This window comes from Oryctolagus cuniculus, chromosome 1 (assembly GCF_964237555.1).
Source record: "Oryctolagus cuniculus chromosome 1, mOryCun1.1, whole genome shotgun sequence".
Lineage (NCBI taxonomy): Eukaryota > Metazoa > Chordata > Mammalia > Lagomorpha > Leporidae > Oryctolagus > Oryctolagus cuniculus.
Genome location: NC_091432.1, coordinates 13490548 through 13513636, shown reverse-complemented (window position 1 = coordinate 13513636; position 23089 = coordinate 13490548). Strand labels below are relative to the sequence as shown.

Here is a 23089-nt window from a genome sequence, read left to right as displayed (position 1 = left end):
GAAAGGTCTTCCTTTTGCCGTTGGTTCACCCTCCAATGGCCGCCACGGCTGGCGCGCTGCGGCCGGCGCACCGCACTGATCCGAAGGCAGGAGCCAGGCGCTTCTCCTGATCTCCCATGGGGTGCAGGGCCCAAGCACTTGGGCCATCCTCCACTGCACTCCCTGGCCACAGCAGAGAGCTGGCTTGGAAGAGGGGCAACCTGGAATAATACATATATATTAACCATACCAAACTGCTATTTTTTTGGTGAGTCAGTAGTGATTGGATATGAACAATATTATATGACAAACAATGCAGAACTGAAACAATTTTACAACTCTTAGGTTTACTTCATGCAAAACAATATATTTTCTGGATTGTTTTTAAAAAATGCTTGTCACAACCCACTTCACTTGATGATCCACAAATAGGTTAGGGCCTCTGTGAAAAATATCTCAAACTTAACACAGGAGAGAACTTTTGGGTCTTTGGATGTAAGGCCATAATTCTGGGGGAAGCAGATTGATAACATGAATTATATAATAACTACAAAATATTCCAACTTCAAAGCTGTATCATATGTCCTAGGGTCAGTGCAAATTCTATCTTCTTTGTTTAACCCTCCTCCCCCCATCAAGACCACCAGGAATGCACCCGCTATTAGAACAAAGTTGTCATGTGTTTTCCTTTGCAACGAGGATGGCAGGGCAATGTGGAACACACTCTATGGGATTCTCAGCGAGGGGGTGCTAGGCAAGGGGATTGTTTAGGACTTAAGCTTGTGTTAGGTGATTTGGAAGCATGTTGAAAGAGGAATAGAACTGAAGCCAATTCTTTGGTTGGCTATTTACTTTTTTTTTTTTTATTCGACAGGTAGAGTTCTAGACAGAGAGAGAGACAGAGAGAAAGGTCTTCCTTCCGTTGGTTCACTCCCCAAATGGTCGCGTCGGCCAGCGCTGTACCGATCCAAAGCCAGGAGCCAGGTGCTTCTTCTTGGTCTCCCATGTGGGTGCAGGGGCCCAAGCACCTGGGCCATCCTTCACTGTCCTCCTGGGCCACAGCAGAGAGCTGGCCTGGAAGAGGAGCAACCGGGACTGGAACCTGGAGCCCATATGGGATTAACCAAGTGAGCCACGGCGCTAGCTGGCTATTTACTTTTATCTAAGTGGTAGAAGGGACAGAATGGGCAAATGCTTTAATTAGTACAGTAATGCTGCCACAGTCATGTTTGGTTATTTTTCAGGTTTGGATATTGTCACTATACTCTCAGACCAAGCTGGGCTCAGTGGCCATTTCCATGGCCCCATAGCCCTCCTGATTCCCTGTCAAGGTGCAGTCTCCTATAGTTACTCTTCTTGCAGCATCTAAATCCATAGCTTAATACCAGAGCAACAGCCCTCATAGCTACCAAGGTACCCACGGCCATGCCCTCAATGGCCACACTGGGCCCTGAGCTAGCCTGGCTCAAGAGCTTGGCCAGCAGGGAGGGGTTATTAATGTCACCCTGCTGCCAGTGCTCAGAGCCTTGCAGCCTCACCAGACCCTCTGAGCACTAGAACCCGCCAGAACTAAGAGCCTGGGCAAGCTGCTGCTATTGAGCAAGGGTAACGGAGGAAGAAATGGGGGCACCCAGACAGCTGCCAGCTGCTGGTCCATGAGCAGCCCAGCCCCAAGGCAGTAGAGAATCTGAGGCAAGCTTGGTGGAGGCTGCACCCAGCTGGGTATTTCATGGGTTGGTCTGTGTGGCTGTCTTGGTAGAACAGCCCCTCAGGAGCCTAGAGATCTGGCCCATCAGAAGGCCAGCTACAGAATTGCCCACCAGGCACCTGAAGAGTCCCCCAAAGGGGACCGCGTGGACTGCACCCAGCTCCAAGTTGCTGCTGACACACATCTTGAGGTTGCCAAAGAGCGCCAGTGGGTAGAAGTAGCCGGGGCAGGCCTGAGCCTTGGTGAGTGGTTTGGGTTACTGGGGCCACGGAGATCTCCAAAGAGGAAGCCCGGAGTGGTAGGCAGGGAGGGCTGTGCAGGCACGCACCAGGAAGTATCCAGGCTCACCACGCTGCCCTGCGCATGAGTGGACCACACAGTCCTGCAGCACTGGAAGAAACGCCAGCTCTTAGGGCACTGGGGCTGGCGCTCAGGACAGGGTTCGCTCCAGGTTTTCAATGCATTGTGCACGGCGCTGGCCCTGTAGGTGGCTGAGCAAGAGGTTTTGCTGGTGAGCAGGTTAGCCGTGTAGTAGGCCTGGCAGAGTGCTTGGCATCCTACCTGAACACAGGCTTACACTCCTGGAAGATGCCCTTGAAGCTGAAGTTGGTGTGGCTGCTGTCACCACAGGAGCCATCATCCATGTTGGCCTGGAAGTTGAGGATGGGCAGGCATGGCCTCAGGCAGCCTGAGTGCATGTTGACTGCATGATAGCGTGGTACATAGTGGCAGCCACGTGTCGCATGGCGGGCACAGAGAGCTCAGGCAGGGCCTGGGGCTGCAGCAGCTCCGGCAGGGACAGCTAGGACCTTCCCATGGCCACCAGCAGGTTGCCGACGGCTTCCTGCCATTTCTGCAGGGTGGTGCCTGGGTAGAAGGGCCCACGGCTGTGGTTGTGTCTTGGAGATTGTGGTGTTCTGGCACAGCTGGCTGTGGGCCTTCCAAGAAGCTGCTGCCGCAGCGTTGACTATCAGGAAGAACACGGCAGAAGCGTCTGCTGTGATGTCACGCTTCTCCAGGGCCTGTCTACCAGCTCCCTCCTCACCTGGGCCTTGTGCACCAAGGTGGCCCCACACCTCCTCGTCGGTGAGAACACATGTGCCAACCCTGAGCACAAGCACTTCTGCCAGGCACTCAGCCTCCTGAATCTGGGTGTCCTCTAGGTGCCGCTGAGTGTCAGCAGATACTGGCAGAAGGCTGGCCTCAGGCAGGGTTCTCTGAGGCCCTCGCAGAGCAGAAGCTGTGGCGGACCTGAACCGTGGCCATGACTGTCTGCTACTCCAGGTCATACACCTTGATGTTCTGGTCATCGGTGGGAACTTACCGTTGAGGCTGGGGAGGAAAGAGAGCTCTGCCTTGATCGAGATCACCCAGGTGTCAGTGTAGTTGAGCCAGTGGTCTTGCGATGCCCTCCCTTCGCGCCACCACGTGCACGTGATCTGGGGTGAGGTGCTCGCCGTCTTCTGTGGTGAACCACTGTGAGTAGTCGCGCTGCAGCCCCAGCCCCAGCTCCACATTGCGCAGTTGTCCTGCACAGCAGTGCCCCCAGCACTGACATGTTCATTGGGGGGCTGCTTGCAGTGATCCCAGATTACCCATCCGGAGGCGTGCGGCCAGGAGCAGGACCAGCAGTGGCGCAGGGCACAGGGCTGTGGCTGGCTTTGGCCTCTGGCCCCTCAGCATCTCCATGGCTGGGGGTTGCCGAGGGTAGGTAGGAAACAGGCCCAGGCACAGGTAGTGCTCAACCCGCTGCAGGCTCTCTTCAATGAGCAGTCCCCTCTCTGGCTCCTTGCCTTGAAGTCTTCAGATGAAAGGACAGAAAGGACACCCCTTATCAGAAACACCCAGGGGGAGTGAAACTGGGACAGATTCCAGGCTTTGGGCTGGGCCAGGGAGGGAGAACCAGGCTGGTGAAACTCAGGCTGCCTGAGGCCTCTCCAAACTCAGCTCTGTGAAGAAAGCCAAAGTCCCACCTTTACTGAGCCACTAATATTTCAGTAGCATTTGATCCGGGCCACAGGCTGGGTCCTGCTGTCGCAATTTGCAAATTTAAGGCTCAGAATGGACAAGGAATGGGCCCAGGGGGAGCCAAGAGTGTACTTACCTCCCAGATCTGGACAGTCTAACGCCTTCTCCTCTCCTGACCCCCAGCCTGCGGTGCATGGTGGCCAGGAGCTCACACACACTCTGGCTGACTCCTCAGTAGGCATTCAGCAGATGGTCTGTACTGGGGGCAGCCTCAGGGCATTCCTAAGGGGTGAGAGGTGGCTATGATGCTCCAGAGCCCAGATGCGTGGTTACGACAGAGCTGCTCCAGGAGGGCTTTACACAACACACCCTGCAAATGGTCTGGGGCCCTAAGAATTTTGCTGGTCCGGTCCTCTAGGGGCTCCCCCACCCCCTCCCTGGGACTGATAGTGGTCTAAACAAGCCCCTGTAATAGGTGCTAGATGATTCTATTTGAATGTTTCAGTATTCTCCCTTTATACTTCAGGCAACCGACTCCCAGAGAAGTCAGGTAAAGTGTCCAGGCTCCAGCATGTGAATCCAGTTCCACTGGATGCCAAAGGCATAGTTGTCATTCACTGATCTGTGCCTGCATTCCCTCCTTTCTACTCAGTATCAGGATCCGGGTTTTTGTCGTTGTTGTTGTTGTTAATCCTCCTAGAGCATTCCTAGTTAAAGGCTCCTAGAAGGGGTGTGTGAGTTGCCTCTGGTCAGACTGGCTGTGGCAGGTGAGCTTGGAGCAGAAGTCTCCTCCCAGTACAGGGAGAAGCCACGCCCATCCGGAGTTGTGCGTGCCGCCTTGGACTTCTCAAAATCTGACTTGGAGCCTGGGTTCCGACATGTCATCCGCTGAGCACTCCAACATGCAGGGCTTTCGTCCCTTATCTGCGGCAGGGTGAGAACAATGCAAACCTCCCCAGGCTGGAGCTACTGGATGTAAAGTGGGCAGCAGAATGCCTGGCACAAAACAGGGTGTTCTTTCAGAGAAGTGGGCTAAGTGACTTGTCCAAGGCCGGAATTCAGGTTTGCCTGAATGTACGCCTTAGTGCTCTTCCAATCCCATGATTCCTTCCAAACTTTAGTTTTACATTCTTTGATTTAAAAGTGTGATTGTTTTATCAGAAGGTAATCTGGTATGGGTTACTTACTGGAGAGAAGGCTGTTCTCTGGGAAAACAATAAAGCTTTTATTCCCCTCAGTGTTCCTCCCTATGACAGGGACAAGTAATCATGCTGCTTCCCCACATCCTGCTCAGGCGCCTGGCCTTGTGACCTAGGAACAGGCACCTCCTGACATTATAAATATAAAGGAGCTTGGAAATTCAACATTGTTGGTTATGGCTCTTTCCTGGGACCTGGGACAGTTTGTGGACATCTCATAGCTATGGATACAAGAGAAAATAAACATGCTTTGGCTGAATGGTGGTTAAACATTTGCTGACGTGGGTCAGATGCCAGCAGGAGGAGGGCAAAGAAAACTGTGAAGGAAGTTTTGTTGTTGCCAGCCCTGGGCAGCATTTGCTGAGGCCAGGAGATTAGCAGGGGTCAACTGGTGCCCAGCACTTGCATCCCCTCATTGTTCAAGGTGGGGTGAGGAACCAGGCAGGACAGACTTCAGAGCCAGACACTAAGACCCCGAGTGACCTCAGATAAGGAATGTGACTTCCTGTAAGGCAGGAACAAATAGGACTTTTAAGCCATTAACTTAAAAAAATTCCAACAAGTGCTTGTTATGGAAAATTAGAAGAGTAAAGAGGTTTTATAAAATGAAAGACTTTCTTCACTCAGTGTGCTTCCCAGAGATAATGAGTGTGAACAGGTGGGCATATGTCCTTGGGGACATGTTTCTAGGAATGCAATCATGTACCCAGCACATGCATAGATACTGTTTTCTTTTCCAAAAGTGGTGCCAGGCCACATACATTTTACCCATAGATTTATTGACTTCCAGAAAAGAGGGGGAGAGAGAGAGAAAGAGAGAGAGAGAGAGAAATGTACAAGGTCACACAAATATCCATTGGTACCAAGGCTCTTCTTGAGTCCTCATGTCTTAACTGCAGTCAAGGCTCACTGCATCCTGTACTGACTCACTCTCTTGGGCCTTGCACTTTTTAAATCTTTTTTTTTTTTTTTTTGATAGGCAGAGTGGACAGTGAGAGAGAGAGACAGAGAGAAAGGTCTTCCTTTTGCCGTTGGTTCATCCTCCAATGGCCGCCGCGGCCAGCGCACTGCGGCCAGTGCACTGCGCTGATCCGAAGCCAGGAGCCAGGTACTTATCCTGGTCTCCCATGGGGTGCAGGGCCCAAGGACTTGGGCCATCCTCCACTGTACTCCCTGGCCACAGCAGAGAGCTGGCCTGGAAGAGGGGCAACCGGGACAGAATCCGGCGCCCGGAGCGGGACTAGAACCCAGTGTGCCGGCGCCACAAGGTAGAGGATTAGCCTAGTGAGCCGCGGCGCCGGCCTGGGCCCTGCACTTTTTAATTGAGCACAAATCATCCCAGCACTCAAGAAGGAGAAATGGCCAAATCATTTAACACCCCACAAGACCCAGCCAATCAGAAACAATAAAAGTTGCTAATAGCCTTCCTGAGGTTACTGACTCAGTGTTGGCCCCACATACGGGGAGCTCTTTCCATACCTTCCCTGTCTTCTAATGCGTGGTTGACAAGGAATACACGAATGAACAAAAGAATGAATGAGGATGCAAAGTGGTCTTAAATAATAACACAAAGGATGAAAGAAACTTTTCAATAGATGCACAATAGTAGTAACTGCAACATTATTTGTCTACATTTTTAAAAATCAAAACTGAAAGGGGAAGCAGCAAACGTGGGAAAGAAAAGTAGAATGGAGAATTCCCTAGGGTTCAGCAGGACGTGGTTTGGGATACTCTCTACTCTTAGTGGCTCTGTGAACTTGGACACATGATTTAATCTCCTTGACCTTTTTTTTTTTTCCTATAAAAAGTTGTGAATGTGAGAAAGAAAACAGGAACAAAGATTAATTTGACCAGGATTAGAACAGTTCAGGATCTGCTAGGCTCAAGGGTTGGAGGGACTTTCAATCTGGTTGGCTTATGGTTCAATACCCAGGATAGCCTAGGGATCTTGATTCCCACTGAAGGTCCTGAGGCCTTTCTCGCTGTCAATTCAACCTGAGGAGGATTCTGAGTTCCATCTCTAAATAACTCTTGTTCCTTCAGTGTGTGCCCTCAAGCCTGATACACATGGAAAGACCACCTGACCAGGAACATGTGGGCTTAAAAAGCTACCAGGTTCCTCCCTTCTCCTTCCAAATGCACTTGGGAATCCCTGCTTCCTGTGTCTCTGCCTTTCTTGTGATACTTTGCCTTAAGGATATCCCATGGGTCTATTCTACTTGGTGTTAGACATACATAATCTCTGTACTTTAGCTTTGAGAAGTTAAAAATGAAGAAAGCTTTGAAGGAAAGAGACACAGAGAAAGGCCTTGACCAAAGCCTTGCTGAATTAACCCGTGTGCTTGGAACTCACAATTCCTTCCACCGTTGTATCTTCTCTGGATGACTGTAACCTCCTAACAAGTGTCTTCACCTTTTGAAGGAACACCTGGGATCCTAGAAATTCCCTAGACCAAAACCTGTAGTGGCTCAATTCTTAACAGCATCGATTAAGCCTATTAAAAGTAGTTTTAAGTAGGTGAGCATGTGACAAAGTGGTTAAGTCACTGCTTGGGACACACATATCCTAAATCAGAGAGCCTGGTTCAAGTCCTGGGTACTCTGAGTCCTATCCATCTTCCTGCTATGCCTTCATGGGAGGCAGCAGGTGATGGCTCAAGTGCATGGGTCCCTGCTACCCATGTGGGAGACCCGGGTTGAGTAGTTCTGACTGTTGACTTTGGCCTGAACCAGCTTTGTCTATTGTGGGCAGACATTTGAGAAATGAACTAACAGGTTCTTAGTTTCTGTTCTCTGTTGCTGTGTCTTTCCAAACACACACACACACACACACACACACACAAACTTGTCCTTATGTTTCATTGAATCAGAACTTCAGAAACCATGTTCTGAGAACAAAACTACCCACACCCCACAGAATTCACAGGCTACACTAACATGACATTACTGTTCCATTGTCCTCATCAGCATAATTTCACTATTCCAGGAGACTCTTGTCCAGACATATGACTTGATTATTCACCATAGAAATTTTCCAAAATATCCATCAATGCTTCATTAAAAACATCAACACACAGTTTTGGCCTAGGGTTATGTGAATCCTTTGCCTTACCTTGTGTTTTTCACCAACCTTAGACTGTTGTGTTGTAGTCTTTCTCAATCCAAATCAAAATCTTCCTGCTGTCCACTGAGAAAACGGCCTTAAGCCAAACTGACAGTTCTCAAGAAGTTCTAACACTGACCTTCGAGGCACTGCTATATCATTGCTGAGGTGACCTTCTCCATGTTTCAACAGTGTGTACTGGCAATATTTGCAGAAATGGCATTTAGAGGACTTTCTGTGGCATGGTCAGATTTGAGAACTCTTGGACAGAATTAGGTTGAAATTGCTGAGTGTAACATCCAAGGTCCCTAGACCTTGAGCTTGACTGTTGCCTTACTTTCAAAACCCAGTTTTTACTCTCTTTCACAGAGTTTTTTTTACTCTCTTTCACAAAGCCTACACTAGCCCATGCTCTTGAATTTTTATCATCTTTATATTTTTATTCATATATTACATTCTGCTCATCCTTCTTTTTCTTACATGTGTTGTAACTGGTCTGGTCTTTAAAGACAGTCACCAGGATTCATCCCCCTGGGAAGCTCTGTCCTACAGTGATTTTTTTTTTTACTGGTTCTGTGACTCTGATAAATTCAATATGGCAGACATGAAATTATCTCCACACCTAGGAAGGCCTGGACACTTGAACTTTTTGGAAACTGAGCCATCAATGGCTCTCCTGGAAAGGCCACAAGGAAAGCAAGAGACCATCAGATTATTAGGAAAGAGGAGTTCAGTTCTCCCAGTGTTATGACTTATTTCAGCCCTCATGCTGTCTTCACGTAGGCACTAGATATGTACATGAGCCGATTTAGGCTTTGGGGCAAAACTAAACTCCTGGTCAACGTACCATGGAACGGAAGTGGTGTCCAGCTGAGTTTGATCAAACCCCAGAATAGTGAGGGATAATGAGTTGTTGCTTTAGACCACCAAGTTTTGTAGTGATTTTTATGCACCCACTTTCAAGACCTAACCTATGCCAAAAACTTCTCTCGGAAGATTGCTGCACTACCCACTACTTTTCCATTCCACAGCTAGACATGAGAATCGCATAGTTCACTACTGAAGTCACACCTACAACTCTGACCTTCCTGAAGGGACTCTTGCATCCTTTTCTGGCCTCCCCTTGAAGATATCCCATGAATTCAATTTACTTTATGGGCAATGAGTCTTTTTAGATGAGACTAGCAATTTAGGAAAAGCTATTGTTCATTAAAGGTCAGAAGAAACTTTGAAATACAATTAACCTCCCCCCATAGGTAAAATATGTTATAAATAAAGATGAAACTGCTATCCATGGATAGGATCCTAACTTTTATTTTAACTAAGAAGTGTTTTATTTTTCTTGCAGTAGCATTGTTAATTGGACAAAATCATATTTTGTTTTTGCCATTAAACATTATCACACACTCCTTATTCTGAAAGACAAATGTTCATTAAAAACAAAGCAAAAACAACAGTTCACAACCTTAATTTAATTACCTTGAGGATTTGTCATTTAAAGGAGACTTAAAAGAAAAAAGTGGGGAAGGCTTTTCTTTTCTTTTTTTTTTTAATATTTATTTATTTATTTAAAAGTCAGAGTTACACAGAAGGAGAAGAGGCAGAGAGAGAGAGAGAGAGAGGTCTTCTATCCACTGGTTCACTTCTCAGTTGGCTGCAACAGCTGGAGCTGCGCCAATCCGAAGCCAGGAGCCAGGAGCTTCTTCCGGGTCTCCCATGCAGGTGTAGGGGCTCAAGGACTTGGGCCATCTTCTACTGCTTTCCTAGGCCTTAGCAGAGAGCTGGATTGAAAGTGGAGCAGTTGAGACTCGAACCGGTGCCCATATGGGATGCCAGCACTGCAGGTGGTGGTTGTATCTGCTAAGCCACAGCACCGGCCCCAGGAAGGTCTTGTCTTAGAAACATCTTTGCAAGTGTCACATTTTCTCTTTGGAAGGGAAGGATTTCAAAACAAAGTTGAAATAGCCCAAACAGAAATGTTCTTAAAAAGGGGCTTTACAGAATTGTCAACAACATTAAGACATTGACTAACTGGTTTCATTACAGCATGTCCCCCACCCCCACCCCTCAGTGTCCCTAGGACTCTAGAACAGGCTTTGTGTTCAGATAGAAATGAGTCCAAAATCCCAAGGAAATAAACAACGGTGTGAAACCCCAAAGAGCATCTTCCCTGCCCTCCCCTAGTGTCTTCTGAGACCTTCCATCCTAGGTTCTCATCAGTGAAAAACAGCCAAGGATGTGAGGAAGAGAGACCCCACACCACCATGAACACCTTATATATATAGAAAGAGAGTTCACTTATATAATTTCATTATATATGCTGACCTTCTACAAATTGTGGCTTTGGAAAACCCAACCCATGCAGAGGGAGAAAAAATTGACATCTTTTTAGGTGACTTCTTGTTCTTAGTATTTAAAGCCCTTTCTGGGATCCTAATTTTGATATCTAAAATTATTCATGTGATGATTTAACCTAGTGTAGACTGGATAACTATTAAGAAAATATGGTTAAGAATCAGGTTGGGCATTTTTCATCCAAAAATCTGAAATCTGAAATGCTTCCAAATCTGAAACTTTTTTAGCACTGACAGGATACTGTAAGTGGAAAATTCCACACCTAATCTATGTGACAAGTTGCAGTCAAAACTCAGGTTCACTATAAATATTGTATGAAATTACCTTCAGGCTATGTAGATAAGATGTGTAGGAAGCATCAAGGAAGTTTACCTATAGACTTGGGTCCTATCCCCAAGTTATCTCATTATACCTACAAATAATCCTCCCCCCTCAAAAAAAAAATCCTAAACATTTTTGGTACCAAGAATTCTGGATAAGGGAAACTCAAACTGTATAACTACACGACCAAGACTAAGGGTAAAAGGTGTCAGGAAAACCTTTCCAATCTTTTAGGTTTATGGTGCAAGCTTTGACCAAGTATTTACATGTGACCACACTTTCTGCGGGTTTTGTAAGTGTGAGCCTTTGGCATTGTGCTTAAGACACACCTTGGAACACATGTGTCTTGTATGGGAGTGCTTGGGTTTGAGACCTGGTCTGCTCAAGCTTCCTGTTAATGCACACCCTGGGGAGTAGCAGGTGATGGAGGTCAACTGCTTGTGGTCCTAATACCCATGTGGGAGACCTAGATTGAGTTCCCCTACGCTGTCTATGAAAGCCATGGCTGTTGATGGCATTTTGGCAATGAATCAGTGACAGAAGATACATCTCTGCCTTTCCAGTTAATTAATTACTTAAAAAAAAAATCAAATAGTGCCGGCGCCGTGGCTCACTAGGCTAATCCTCCGCCTTGCGGCGCCGGCACACCGGGTTCTAGTCCCGGACGGGGTGCCGGATTCTGCCCCAGTTGCTCCTCTTCCAGGCCAGCTCTCTGCTGTGGCCTGGGAGTGCAGTGGAGGATGGCCCAAGTCCTTGGGCCCTGTACCCCATGGGAGACCAGGATAAGTACCTGGCTCCTGGGTTCGGATCAGCGCGGTGCGCTGGCCACAGCGCGCTGGCCACTGCGGCCATTGGAGGGTGAACCAACGGCAAAGGAAGACCTTTCTCTCTGTCTCTCTCTCTCACTGTCCACTCTGCCTGTCAAAAAAAAAAAAATCAAATAGTGACCATACAACAAAAGCCCCTGCCCCCAAGGTGAGCTGTTTATTCTATTCTGCAGGCAAGGAACACCTCCCATGGCCAGCTTTACTGATCAGCAGAGGGCAGAACAGACGTGAGAATTGAAGCTCCTTGAGGAATTTTGAAGTAGAATGCAAGGACCTCAACTTTGAGGTTATTTTTATGAGATGCAATGCTTAGTTTGCCTTTAGTGTAATGTACACATGGAGCAGGTGTCCGCTTTCTTGATCACAGCACCTCCTGTGTGGCATGTTTCATGTACTTGTATTTGTAAGTGGAGGCATCAGAATGTCCCTTCATCTCCTCCCTGTGCCATACAACCTGGTGTTCCATATATGGGGTTGATTAGAGGATGGAGAAGGAGCAGGAAACCCAATGTGCTCATTCCCGGGCAAAGTTCCTGTGAAGGGTATGATGGCTCTCTGTTCCAGGACCATGACTTTGCTTCTGCCCACCCTTTAACTCAGTGTTTCCATGTCTGGGAATCATTCCATAGCAATGATTCACAAGAACACATTCAAAACATTTAGAGTGGCGTGGATTGTGGTGGATTGTTCATGTCTCCCTGCAAGAGAGAAAGCGCTCTGAGGAGCCCAGTCAGCGGACAGCTTCTAGCTGCTGACCACCTGGTACCCGCCCCAGCATTTCAGCCAAGTCTGTGCCCTTCCCAGGCTGCTTCTAGGGGACAAGAGGGGGAAGCCCCCCCCCCCCCAAAAGATGTATTTATTTACTCGAAAGGCAGAGTTACAGAGAGTTAAAGATCTTCCATCCACTGGTTCACTCCACAAATGGCTCCCACAACCAGGACTAGGCCAGGCTGAAGCCAGGAGCCAGGAGCTTCTTCTGGGTCTCCCACATGGGTGGCAGTAGCCTGGGGCTTGTGCCATCTTCTACTGCTTTTCCAGGTGCATTAAGGGAGCTGGATTGGAAATGGAGCAGCCAGAACTTGAACCAGCACCCTTATTGGATGAAGGCACTGCAGGTGGCGGCTTAACTTGCTGTACCACAGTTCCATCCCCAGGAAGCCTCTCTTAAAATGAACTTCCACCTAAAGCTCAAATGTGCATAAGATTTAGATAAAGGATAAATATAAAAGAATGCCATAGTAGAAAGCTTATTATTCATAAGCCAGCCCGGAAGAATTCACTCCTGCACCTTGGTGATGGCCCCAAAATATGCCCTCACCTTGAACTTTCAAGTGTTGCTTCTTGCTTCCAGTTGGTGATCACTGGAAAGCCTGTAAATCCTTTGGAATCTTGGAATAGATCTGATGTTAGTGTCATGATCGAGGTCATCTATCATCTCTTGGGTGGACTGGGAAAGGAAAAGAGTGAACTTTGAAACACTGAAGATTCTTCTAATAGAAAAATTGCCTATCCCTACTTTGACACAAGTATCACAGAAGAATTGACTTCATTCCCAAAAGGGACAGTCACTCATAATGTTCTTGTGGGCAGATGATGACTGTGTTAAAAGTAGGCTACCTGTCCACCAGCACCTATGGCTTGAATGAGTTCCTCTAATTCACATGGAAGATCATAAACAAACCTGTGACAGCCCAAAGAATAAGAATGGCCAGAACACTAAGAGAGGGCAGCAGATAATTCCATGATTGTGGACAAGTCTCAAAATAAATTCATGCACTCTCAGGGCTGCCAGTGTTGAAGTCTATATAGTGTATTCAACAAATGTGTCTGATGGAATAACTTGAGTTACAGGGAACTCACTACCTGAAGACATCCCAATATGTCCTGGGTCTGCTTTGAGAAGCACAAAAGGTTTAATTTTTGATTTTTAAAATTTATTTGTTTTCACTTATTTGAAATGCAGAGAGACACAGGGAAAGAGATACAGAGACAGAAAGACAGGCACAGAGGGATCTTCTACCCACTGGTTCTTTTGCCAAATGCCCACAACAGCTGGGGCTGGGCTGGGCCAAAGTCAGGAGTCTGGGACTCAGTCCAGATCTCCTATGTGGGTGGCAGGTATCCAAGTACTTCAGCCATTACTTGCTGCCCTCTATAGTGTGCATAATCGGGAAGTTGGAAGTGGCACCAGGATGTGAACCCAGGCACTTTGCTATGAAATGCGGGTGTCCAGATGGTCTTAAGCACCACGTCAAATGCTTGCCCTGAAAGGCTTGTTTTCTGCTTGCTGGAAATCACCCTCCCTGAAGCTCTCATGCATCCATCTCAGTTTTTAGCCAGGGTAAAAAAATTTCTCTTTTATTTTCACCTGACAGAGCTTCAAGTGGTTGAGGAACATTGAACTATTTAAGTAATGATAATTTATTAATATCACAGTAATTATTATCATTTAATCCTATCAATGAGTTGTATGATTAAATGTCCCTCTTATGTCAACTACCACACTAGATATCTAAGAAACAGATAGAGTATCCTCAAGTCAAAAATCTGAAATCTGCAAGCCTCCAAAATCTGAAAATTTTGAGTGTTGACATGATATCGCAAGTAAAAAATTCCACACTTGACCTCCTGGGACAGGCTTTGACCCAAATGCAAGCACACTAAAAATGTTTCATGAAATTACATTCAGGGTATGAAACATAAACGGATTTTATGCTTAGACTTGGGTCTGATCCCCACGATATTTTATTATGTGTGTGCAAATATTCCTAAATCCAAGAAATTCTGAAGTCTGACACATTTCTAGTCCCAAGTAATTCAGCTAAGTGATACTCAACTTGTGTTACCTAACTTAATCTGTGTAACTACCTGTTGAGACAAACCTTATTTTTATCACCTTGGAGTTTCCAAAAACTGAAGCTTAGAGACAAGTATCTTGCTAGTATGTAATGAAGTTGGGCTTCCATCAAGATTGTGCCACTTCAGACCTTGTCTTGGCTCTGCTCTGTCATGTTTGACATTTCTAGAATGGCTAGAGGTGGAGAAGAGAGGTATGGAGGAGAAATGTTGCTGAGAGGAAAGAACTATTCTCAGGCTTTGTTTGTTGGAGAGGACATGGTATTTAAAATATATTGCTTTATGTTTTTAGCTGAGCTTGACATCTTTCAGGTCCAGGTTGGAGAGGCCAGTGGATTTAGAGGGTGAGATTGAGGTAGTGGTGACATTGCCATGCAGAACTTGGGCTCCTAACCATTCTACGGGAAGCACAATGGTTACAAATGCTTCCTTGGGGTCAGACTGCAGGGTTTGAATCCTGCCTTTGCTATTCACTTATTCAACTTAACTACCTTTAGCGTTGGTTTCTGATCAATAAATGAGAACACAATAGTACTTCCCGTTATAACAATAAATAAATACATTTAAAATGACTCTTGGCACATAGTAAGTACACCATAAACCCCAGCTATTATTATTGTTGCCTCTCCGAGTGAGAGGCAGAGTCAGATAGGAATGGGAACCTTAGTTCATTGCTTATTTTTTATTTTTAATTTTTCGATAAATAGGTTTATTAGACAAGATATTATTCTTCTATGTTATGATATTTAAAAAATCTTTAATTGTCACGAAAGATACATAATATAAACTTATCTTAACCAATTTTACATTTATAGTTCTGTATTTTTAAGTATATTCACATTGCTGTTCAAATAATCTCCAGAATGCTTTTAAGAATGTTTATTTTTTTTTTTAAGATTTATTTATTTGAAAGAGTGACAGAGAGAGGGAAAGACCCAGAGAGAGAAAGAGATCTTCCACCTGCTGATTCACTTCCTAAATGGCTGCAACAGCCACGTCAGGGCCAGGCTGAAGTCAGGAGCCAGAAACTCCCTCCAGTTCACCCACATGGGCGGCAGGAGCCAAAGTACTTGGACCATCTTCTGCTGCTTTTCCTGGTACATTAGCAGGGAGCTGGATTGGAAGCAGAACATCCAAGACTCAAACCAGTATTCTAATATGGGGCGCCAGTGTCATGAGAGGCAGTTTAACCCTGTGCACCATAATGCTGGCCCCCCCAAAATATTTATGTGTTTTTATCTACTTGAAAAGCAGAGAGGGAAAGGAGGTGGGGATGGAAAGAGAGAGAGAGAACGAATCTTCCAACAGCTGGTTTACCCCCCCAAACACTCACAACAGTCAGGACTGGGCCAGGCCAAAGCTGGGAGCCTGGAACTCTACTGGGTCTCCTGCATGGGTGGCACTTGAGTCTTCGTCCCCTGTCTCCCAGGATGCATTAACAGGAAGCTGGATTGGAAGCCGAGTCACTGGAACTTGAACCAGTACTCTGATATAGGATGTGGGTGTGGTAGTGATTTGTTTAACATGTTGTACCATGACACACACACCCCCCACCCGGCCCTCTTGGAATGCTTTTCATCTTGCAAAACTGAAACTCTGAACTCAATAGACAGCAACTCCCTCTGCCTTGCCCTCTCTTCCCACCAGCCCCTGGAAACCACAACTGTACTCTCTGTGTTTATGAATTCGACCACTTTAGACATCTCAGGCAGTATTTGTCTTTTTGTGATTGTCCTATTTAATTTAGCATAATATCCTCAAGGTTCATGCATGTGGGAGCATGTGCCAGAATTTCTTTCTATTTGAAAGCTAAATAATATTCTATTGTGTCTACATTCCACTTTTTGTTTAGCCATTCATCCGTTGATGGATACTGGCTCTGTCTACCTTTTAGCTATAATAATGCTGCAATGAATATGGATGTACACATAGCTTCTTTGAGGCCCTATTTTCATTCCTTTGGGTATATACCCGAGATGTAATGAGTGGATCATATGCTAGTTGTGTTTTTATTTTTTTGAGGCAACTCCATACTGTTGTCCATAGTGACTACATCCCCACGAACAATACACAAGAGTTTTGTTTTCTCCACACTCTCACCAACACTAATTATTTTCTGTTATTTTTTTAATAGCAGCCATCCTAATGTTTGTGATATGGCATCCTATTGTGGTTTTGACTTGCATTTTTCTAATGATTAGTAATGTTAAGCTTATTTGCTTGTGCTTATTGGTCATTTATGTATCTTATTCAGAGAAATGCTATTCAAGTCCTTTGCCCATTTTAAATCATTTACCAATTTTTAAAGTTTTGGATTTTTGTTGTTCAGTAGTAGGGGTTATTAATGTGTTCTCAATTTTAGCCCATGATCAGATATATGATTTGCAAATATTTTCTCCCCTTTATAGGTTGCCTTTTCACTCTGTGGATTGTGTCTATTGATGTTTGGAACTTATACATTTTGTTGTAGTCCAATTTACCTATTTTTTGTCATCTTTGCCTTTGATGTCATATCCAAGAAATCATTGCCAAATGCAGCATCATAGATTGAATCTAATGCTTCTATCCACAAACACGAGGGTGGGTTTGATCAGTCAAAGAAAACAGCAGCGTAAACTTGAGAAGCCTTTGGAAGGTTGCCAAGGACTTCTTTCATACCCATTGAATTATTTAAGCTTCAAAGAAACAGTCAGTTCATGAACAATGAAAAAGAGACTTAAGGCACCTGAGCAAGTTGATTAAAAATACATAGAGGGAAAGTAGTGGGAAAAGTTATTGTTCAGGATCATTAATGAAGGTGGGCATGAGCTCAAAGGTTTTTCACGTTGTGTAGACATTTAGGGTGTCTCTTAAAACTGAAAGTCAGTAATTGAGCTAAAGGGATACAAAAATGTAGTTCCTTTCTGAACACACAAGTTCACAGAAGTTTCAGATTATGACCCAGGCAGACTCAAAAGTGTTTTTTTTTCTTAAATATTTTATTTAGTTGAGAGGTAGAGTTATAGACAGAGAGAAGGAGACAACGTTTTTCCATTCATTGGTTCACTCCCCAGATGACTGCCACAGCAGGGGCTAAGCTGATTCGAACCAGCAGCCAGGAGCTTCTTCCAGATCTCCCACACAGATGCAGGGACCCAAGAACTTGGGCCATCTTCCACTGCTTTCCCAGACTGTGGCAGAGAGCTGGATCAGAAGAGGAGCAGCAGGGACATGAACCAGTGCACATATGGGATTCTGGTGCTGCAGGTCGAGGTTTAGCCCACTACGTCACTGTGCTGGCCCTCAAAAAGATCTTTAACTTCTGGCCTTCTCTATGGCTAGTAGACCCCGAAAGCTGGGGACAGGAACACAACTGAACCTTTAACTTAGAGTAGACCCAGAAAGAACAAGGAACACTTTGAGTATCTGGTGTTGCAAGAACTAGAAAGAGGCAGATGCATTAATGGCCACAGGCTGTGAAGTATCTACACTGCTCCCAAATATTTACCTCTTGTGGTTGCATAGATCTGTAAAGGGCAGATGTGGATTTTATTTCCTGACATCAGGTATGCGATCTTGTTAGGTTTTTTGGTAGGGGTGTAAACACACATAAAGAAAAGAGATTTTCATCTCAGAAAGTTAGCTTAAAAAAAAAAAAAGCGCCTTTGTATGAGTTTAAACAAAAAGTGGGTCATATAAGTATTTTGACAAATATACCAATAATAGAAGTTTGATAGGATACCCATAAGGAGTCTTTTCACCTTGGGCAAAGTGGCAAACTGTCTTGGGCCTTCAGCTTCCGTTGCATCCCTTTGGAGGGCTAGGGTGAAGAAAGGAGCATAGTTTACAGTCAAAACATAACATAGGTTAACACAGGAGTCAGTTTATTTCTTTGTGCCATTATTTGTCTTTCTTCTCAGGTCTCAGGGGCCTGGTTCAGAATCTGAAGACTTGAAAAACTGCAAATACATACACTTTCCCACTCTTCAGAACAACTGCGTAGAATGCAAGAGAACAGAGCCACATTCCGGAACATCCACCCCTTCCCCTGAGCTGGGGCAGAAAACCAGGCTGGGATAAAGAGAAGAGCCACCTGCCTTGCTGAGGTACATGCTCCAGAATAACCCTCCAGGCATGTCTCCGGAGAAGTTAATCTCATGCCGTTCCCCATGAGGTTCATGTATGTAGCTAACTCTACCCTAGGGTGCCCTGTCCTGGTCGGTGAAATTGTGAGTTGTCATTTTTTTTGCTTAGAATCCGGCCACTGGACAGCAAGAGTTGTCAGCAAAAGCATTGCAACTGGCTTTTTCCTGACTGAGCAAATACATGGTCTACTGACCACGTGATCAAAGTGAGGCGGGGAGGGCGGGCTTATGATCCTCTGTGGTCTAATAGGTTTCCTGGAATAAGGGCTCTTTGATGACTCTTCTTTTTTTATGATTTATTTATTTATTGTTAATAAGTTGCTTTTTCATGCTTATATTTTTATTTTTTTAAGATTTATTTATTTGAAAGTCAGAGTTACACAGAGAGAGGAGAGGTACAGAGAGAGAGAGAGAGAGAGAGAGAGAGATCTTTCATCCGATGGTTCATTCCCCAATTGGCTGCAACAGCTGGAGCTGTGCCAATCTGAAGCCAGGAGCCAGGAGCTTCTTCCTGGTCTCCCATGTGGGTGCAGGGGCTCAAGGACTGGGGCAATCTTCTATTACTTTCCCAGGCCATAGCAGAGAGCTGGATCGGAAGAGGAGCAGCCAGGACTAGAACCGGCACCCATTTGGGATACCAGTGCTTCAGGACAGGGTGTTAACTCACTGAGCCACAGCGCCGGCCCCTATTTATTTATTTGAAAGTCAGAGTTACAGGGGGAGAGAGAGAGAGAGAGAGAGAGAGAGAGAGATCAATCCTCCATCTGCTGGGTTACTCCCCAGACAGCACCAATTGGTTGGGGCTGGGCCAGTTCAAAGCCAGGAGCCAGGAGCTTCCTCCAGGTCTCCCATGTGGGCAGCAGTGGCCCAAACACCAGGGCCATCTTCTGCTGCTTTTCCCAGGCCACTAGTAGAGAGCTGGACCAGAAGTAGAGCAACTGGGATATAAACCAGCACACATATGGGATTCCTGCATTGCAGGTAGCAGCTTTACCCATTACATCACAACACTGGCACCAATGATCCATTTTGAAAAAAAAAGAGTTATGCTATTTTTTGAAAGGCAGAGTTACAGAGAGAGTGAGAGACAGAAGGAGAGAAGTTTTTCAACTGCTGTTTCACTCCCTAAGTGGCCGCAATGGCCAGGGCTGAGTCAGGTTGAAGCCAGGAGATGGGAGCTGGCACCTAGGTCTCACACGTGGGTACAGGGGCTCAAATACTTGGGCCACCTGCTGCTTTTCCCCGGCCATTAGCAGGGAGCTGGACCAGGAAGTGGAGCAACTGGGACTGAAGCGGTGCCCATATGCGATGCTGGCATCACAGGAGGTGGCTTTACCTGCTACCTCACGAGGCCAGCCCCGGATGACCCATTTTAAATACGTTTGGTGTGGACACCAACACTCGGAAGACAGTGGGTTTTAAGGAAGATCCTCTTTCTCTCTCTCAACATTTCTGTAATATGAACCTTTTCTACCCTTCATACAACCTTACATTCATAGTGATTAATAATGAAAGGGGCTAAACAACTCTCAGAATACACAACTTTTGCCAGCAATGGTAGGCTTAAAACTAGAAATGGTTGTAAAATGGACGCACTAAATAGATGCCCTTTAAAGCTGAAGTTATACACATCCAAACACAGGAGGAGAAACACATTTTTCATGACAGGAAGGTTTAAAACAAAATCATTGATAGTAAGAATATCTGGAAAAAATGTGAAATCAGTTAAGTAAAAACAATATCTATTCATGATAATAATTATAATTAGGCAGACTCTGAGCAGTTGTATGTGACACACTAAGTACTTTACAGCAATGTGTGAAACATGGAACGAGGGGCTGGGGCTAAGCTTCCGCCTGCAATGGCAGCATCCCTTATGAGCTCTGGTTGGAGTCTTGGCTGCTCCACTTCTGATCCAGCTCCCTGCTAATGTGCCTGGGAAAGCAGAAAAAGATGGCCCAAGTCCTTGGGCCCCTGTACACACGTGGGAGACCAGATGGAGCTCCAGGCTTTTGGCTTCAGCCTGGCCTAGCCTTGGCCATTGTGGCTATTTGGGGAGTGGGTCAGCAGATGGAAGATCTCTCTCCCACCCTCCTCTCCCTTTTCTGTATTTTTGCCTTTAAAATAAGCAAATAAATAAATAAATAAATCCTAAAATAAAAAGAAACACGAAGGAGTAAGAGCAATGATTATTCCCACTAAATGGATAATTCAATAGAGGCCTGACAAATAAAGTAACCTTTTCAAGGGCAGCTAGTGAATGGCAGAGATGCAATTCAAGCCTGGAAGTCTGACTTCAAAGACCACACTCAAAGCTGGATAAAGAGATGAACAGTAGGAGAGGGGATGGGCATTTGGCCTTGCAGCTGGGATGACAGGATGCTTGTGTCTCACATCAGAGTACCTGGGTTCAATCCCTGACTCTGGCTCCTGACTCCAACTTCCTGCTAATGCAGACCCTTGGAGGTAGTGGAGATGGCTCAAGGAATTGAATCCAGCTCTGGCCATTGCTGGCATCTGAGGGTGGGAATGCTCTCCGTCTTGCACTCTTTGTCTCTCTCTCTCTCTCTCTCTCTTTTTTTTTTTTCCAAAAAATAAAACGAACAATTGTAAAAGCAAATTAAGAGAGAGATTGTGTCAGGGGTTCTCAGATCTGAGGATTTGCTAAAAGGACTCCTAGAACTCAGAAAAACTGTTTTGTTCCTGGTTATGGATTATTACAGGGAAAGGGTACAGAAACACAAGATAGAGCCCCAGCGACACAACCATCAGTTTCCACTTTTCCCCTGCCAGTGGCATCACATGGGCAGTGCTTAATTCTACCAATGATGTGTGAAAACACACATAGGAGCTATTGCCAAGCATGGAGGCTACCTGAGCTGTGGTATCTAGAGTTCTGTGTGTGTGTGTGTGTGTTGGGGGGGCAGTCACAGGTATGGGGCACCCATGTGCCTGACCTTAGCTACTCAGTCACCAGCCCCCTGCCCCACCCTAGAGATCATACTGATACAGTGTGGCCCAAAGCTCCAGGTGAATGACCGTAAATCCCACTGTCAGTGTGCACCAGAGTCCATGTGCTCAGAGTTACTACCAAGGGCTGCTGGGCTGAGCCGGTCCTCCGCGGGGCTTGAGCCGACTGGGCCTGCTGAGTTCATCCTTTACTGCTCACAGGTGTGCTTAAGATTAAAAATAAAAGATAAGAAATAAAAAAACAAAAGTGAAAGGCAATAAGGTTAAAGCCATCCAAAAATGGTTAAAAAAAGAAACTGAAAGTGGTTATTAGCCGTGAGGTCTGTAAAGGGTTTTCAGAGGAATTTCTCAGAAAGGACTTCCTGCCGAGACCACAGGCTGTCTTTCCCTGTAAGCAGGGCTTGGCAGGAAGCTGAGAACCAGCTAATCTCTTCGTCTCGTGCTCTGATTATGTCTTTTTGGGGGGCAAGGGTGCCCATGTGCAAGCTTAAAGTAAAATGGTCTAAGCAGCAGGCTGGGGCCTAGGTTGCAACCAGAGAAAGACTGATTGTGGATCACCCTGAGAGAAGGTCCAGACGACAGTCACGGATGAGGACGTGGGTGGGGGGACGTGGGTGGTTGTTGGGGGAGGCTGTTCCCTGTGTCCCCACCCTACCCTTGGCCTGATGTCACTGGACACTTAGATCCATCTGAATGACATCTTGTCATCACACAGGGAGGACAGAGGAGGGGAGGAGTCTCTCCTGGTACCCGTTGTTTAATCTGAAACCAAATGTTTTTAAAAACTGAAGAGTAGGGGTCAGCTCACTTGGTTAATCCTCCACCTGTGGTGCCGGCATCCCATATAGACACCATGTTCTAGTTCCGGTTGCTCCTCTTCCAGTCCAGCTCTCTGCTGTGGCTGGGGAGGGCAGTGGAGGATGGCCCAAGTGCTTGGGCACCTGCACCAGCCTGGGAGACCAGGAGGAGGCACCTGGCTCCTGGCATCGGATAGGTGCAGTGCCGGCTGTAGCAGCCATCTGGGGGGTGAACCAATGGAGGGAAGACCTTTCTCTCTGTCTCTGTCTCTGTCTCTCTCTCTCTCTGTCTATAACTCTACCTATCAAATAAATAATAAAAAAAAAAAAACCTGAAGAGTGATATCTGAAGAATGTGTAGGAATGCATGTGGAATAAATAAAATTTAAGACTTTGTGGAATGAGGGTGGAGAGTTAGAAATAACTGATGCTTAAGGAAGATTGACAGAAGAGAAATACAATAGTCAAGACAAATTAACCAGATTGCCCAAAGCCCAGTTATTTCCTACTGAAAAAATTGAGTTTCAAGGACTAAAGTGTCACCCACCCATCCAGAGAGCTTGTGAGCTGCAAAAGGAAAAAAAAAAAAATCACCACCAGGCTCTTCAGGTATATTTTCTAAGAAATTAAACATTATAGGCAAAGGAAACCATATTCAAGCTGGAGGTCACCAGGAAGACCTTCTAAATATGCATAAATTCAGGTAGTGGCTCACTGAGGAAATTGAGTGAAGGCCTGTTCCAGTTAAATGAGAAATGAATAAAAATAAGGAAATCAAGAATTGGTAAGCCTTAGTGAAGAGTATTGAAATCAATAAAGCACAAAATTAAACCCAATTGTTTCAAATATGGTAATAAAATAGAACGAGTGACAAAATACAAT

The 23089-nt window shown here is 45.8% G+C and overlaps 1 long non-coding RNA gene across 5 annotated transcripts in view; it reads left to right on the top strand.

Annotated features, from left to right (window-relative positions):
* The first annotated feature begins 2699 nt into the window (after positions 1-2699).
* LOC108177902 (uncharacterized) overlaps positions 2700-23089 on the top strand; it is a 45256-nt gene continuing 24866 nt past the window's right edge. For 2 of the 5 annotated variants that reach the window (XR_011387028.1, XR_011387025.1), the window contains exons 1-2: positions 2700-3165; positions 18216-18401. This is a non-coding gene — a long non-coding RNA (uncharacterized lncRNA). Of the gene's footprint in view, positions 3166-18215; positions 18525-23089 lie in introns of all 5 variants that reach the window. The other 3 variants (XR_011387027.1, XR_011387024.1, XR_011387026.1) reach the window with 2 other exon arrangements.